This window comes from Hibiscus syriacus, unplaced genomic scaffold (genome assembly GCF_006381635.1).
Source record: "Hibiscus syriacus cultivar Baekdansim isolate YM2019G1 unplaced genomic scaffold, ASM638163v2 tig00110828_pilon, whole genome shotgun sequence".
Lineage (NCBI taxonomy): Eukaryota > Viridiplantae > Streptophyta > Magnoliopsida > Malvales > Malvaceae > Hibiscus > Hibiscus syriacus.
Genome location: NW_024062880.1, coordinates 251,216 through 255,391, shown reverse-complemented (window position 1 = coordinate 255,391; position 4,176 = coordinate 251,216).

The window sequence follows — 4,176 nt, the reverse complement described above, 5'->3', positions numbered from 1 at the left end:
AAAAGATGTGGGTATTGTAGAAACCTAGACCACAATAGGAAAAAAATGTACATCTCTTTTATCATCTCATAACCGTTGATGTTGTGATGATGAAATTGTTGTTTATGAAATATCAATTTGTGTTATTTCATTTTCGTTTTACTTTCAATTATTTTCATTTGAGCATAACTAAGTAATGGGCTACTCAAGTGAAAATTAAGTAAAAACATTACAAATTAAATAATAAAAACAATTAAATACAAACAATACAATTCAAACAATTAAATAATACGAACATTAACAAACAAAATAAATAAAAAGTTTATAATTAAATAAAAAATATTACATTTGTTGATAAATAAAGAAAATTAAATAAAAATATTACAAACTAAACAAGTCTATCGATGTTTGTGTCTTGAATGTGTTCCACAGGGCGGTGGATGTCTATTTCGATGAGGGTTTCTTTGTTTAAGTTGTTCTTCCTCCTCACTCTCATCATCATCATCAACATCAGTAGCACATCATCATCAACATCAGTAGCAGTTACATTTTTCTGATGCGGGACGGATGATGATGTAGCACCTCCATAGAATAAGGACCCTAGAGGTGTATGACTAATCATCACATTGCATATAGAAAACTATGAAAACTATGAAAACATCGACATCAATGACTACGAAAACTGGGTCAGAGGTGTCTGAGTCTATGGTGAAGCATCACCCGCCAAATAAGCAACATATGAAGCCTACGATGGATCTACAAGCATGAAACTATAATATCCGCCAGGAGGTGTCATAAAACCCTGCGGCGATGGCATCTGAACCAGCTATGGTGGAATTTGAAATGGCTACGGTGTTATCTGAAACGGTTGTATCCCTATCTAAAACGGCTGAGGAATGTAAACCCGTGTAGACAATGACAGTTGTGATGGTTCCATTGTTGTAGCTCAGGATGAATCGAAAGCGCCTACTCTCAGTCCAAGAGTCGGGGGACGATGATGCTGTGACGATAGACGCTTTTCTCGACACCAATGAATGCTCCCACCTCGTGCTTCCTCGGAAAGTAGGAACGACTTCCATTCGTGTTGAACCACTGATAATAGTCATCCACAACCGAATAATGATCCACATAAATTGGCTTCCTACGGGGAATACGCCCACGTCGATCTTCTCAAATCATTATCCACTCGCAGTGCTTTATCAGCCAGTTGACTTCTTTTTTGTCCCATCCATTGATGTTATACAAATTGTCGAGATTCTTAGGTGCTTCAGGAATAGATTGTAGGAAACCAAATTAGTAGAGCACGCAATCAGTGGGATGCCACTCAATAATATCATATTGTATAAGAGGAACTACCACCATTCATACATCTAATGGCCACTCAAGTGAGGTAGGATGCAATGCCTCATTTATTCAGTAACATAAGGAGTCCATTGAAACTAAAACAAATATATATAATTCTTATCAAAATATGATTTTAATTATATAACGATAATTAAATGTAAGTAATAAAATTTAAATACATACTAATGTACCAGCCTTTTGATCAATGAGTAGATGAATTTATTCCAATTCGTCTAGTATATCACGATGATATTTCCTTATACATGACCACCTATTAAGTGTAAAACAATTCATTATATACTCAAAAAATTATTTATATATGAATTTAGTATTTAAATTACTTCAATAATAACGGGAAGACTAACGAGTTTTTCACGACCTGACATAAAAAGTGCATGCAATATCATGCCTATGACTACAGAAGAAGGAGACATTCACCGATAGAATTTTTTCGATAATCAGTTGCTTGACACATTTGTCTATATAGAGATGCCAAAACCACAGAGCCCTAACTGAATGAGTCAGCAACTAAAAAATCTACGAGGTGACACAACCACATACAATGAACTTGGTTGTGAGATTTATCGGGCATCAAGATCCATCCTATGAGTCGTAATATGCAAGCCTGAGTAAATATTTTAGCATGTTCCTCGGAACAATTGTCGCTCAATTGTCGAAAATTTTTAGCCAACCAAGATAACGATATTCTACCAACGTTGAAATTAGACGGGATACATCCAAGATACTCATCGCACAAGGAATGTCAATCACCATCTGTCACACCAGAAATGACATCCCCATTTACCGGAAGCCCCAAATGTAAGAAAACATCCTCCAACGTAAAAATGATGTTGGATTCAAGGTTACAATGCCCTTCATATCTAGCTATGTAACCGAATCCAGCCTCGGCTAAATACGGCTAGACACGATTCGATATCTCTAACTTAGCGTTACGAATAAATAGATATAATATACGATCATTCTCATAATTAAATAAATAATATACAAATTAAAATATAAACGAATACTAAAAAAATAAAACATTCACAATAATTAATATAACACAATTTAAAAATGTTACTGTATTGACAAAATGACTCGAGATATGGTTTCCATCTAAACACAATAACTCACCTTCCATTTTATAATTGCAAAACATAAAAAATTAGTACATTTAAATATAATAAAATAATAAACTATTTAATGATTATAATATAATAAAAAATTTTACCTTTTAAAAATAATAACAAAACCCACTTGAAACTTGTTAGAAGTAATGATAAAAGGAATGAAAGTGTTTTTTTATGTGATTTAAGAGTTGTATGAGGGATATTTATAGGGGAGAAGTAGATGGTAACTAAGGGAGAACGACAGATGGTGAATTGCGGGTATTTATGAAAGGCGCAAATGGTGAATCGCGTTTTTGTTGCGTGGCGCCAGCTAGGATGAAAATTCAGGCGCTTGATGATCTGCATTTTCCATCTATGTCAGTAAACGAGTGTTAGATCGATAAAATTAAGTAATTATTGATTTTTGGGTAAAAACCAATGTTTTCAAAATCGGATCGGATATTGAACCGGTAAAGGTACTGGTTCATTGGTTCAACCGAGTTCAACCACGGTTGAACCGGATTTTATATAAAATAATATATTTTTTTAATTTTACATAATATTCAAAAGCAATATTAATATATATGTAATACTTTTTTAAGTTTACAATATTAAAAGGTATAAAAATATCACAAGTCATAACATGTATAAATGAAAAACCATAAAATCAAGTGAAACAAAATGATTCAAATCAACTACAACATAATATTTAAGGTAAAACATATTAAATAATAAATATAATTATATAACTATAATCAAAAAAATAAAATTGGGGCTTAAAAAAATCATAACAAATGAGGTCATTTGGTTTAATTGTTTTAAAAAAATAATCTCACATGGCTAAGAAACATAGAAGAGTATCCCAAAAGTTTAAAGAGTAAAAATATGAGAACAAAACAATCACACATGACTAAGAAACATAGAAGAGCATCCCAACTTACTTCTATAAATAATAGAGGTAATTTGACATTCAAAATCATGGAGCCTTTTGGTGAGCACAAAGCGAACTATTCTTTCGCTTCAATTGAGCTCAAATTTTAGGCTTCAATCGAACTTCTAATTTTTTTTTGAGTTCGAGCCTTTTCGATTTCAAGTTTTAATATTATATTTCGAGTTGATAATTTTTAGCTCGTGAGTTTTTGAGTCGAGTTGAGTTTACTTTTAAAGTTTCGAGTTCGAGTCGAGCTCAGCAATACTCGAATTTGACTCGACTCGTTGAACAAACGACGTCGTTTAGTTTAATTTTTTTTAAAGAAAAAAAGTGAACCGGCGATTCAAACCGATTTTGTCGATTTTCAGCCGATTCACCCCGATTTTCTCAATTTTCAGCCGATTCTTTCGGTTCTTTACTGATTCTGTGCTAATCCGATCTTAGGAGTTAACCGGACCGGACAGGCCACCGATTCACGGTTCAATCAATCAAATCAATCGGTCCGATCCGGTTTTAATAACATCGGTAAAAACACCGTAATTTTTTTTTCAGTTAAGAAGACTGTGACATGAACACACCAATCACATGGAAATGTCATAATAGCCGTGGTAACTGAACTTTTAAGTGAAGCTAAGCCATTGTTGCAGCCTAATGGGGGGCCTCCCCTCCTTTATTTCCTCTTTTCATCTCATTACTTTCTTTTCCCTTTTTCTGCCTCTAATCTTTCCCACTCTTTGCATTTTAAACTTTCAATCTTTGTTCTTTTGTTTAAATCTCTTCATCCCCCATTCGTACATTTCATCGAACACCATA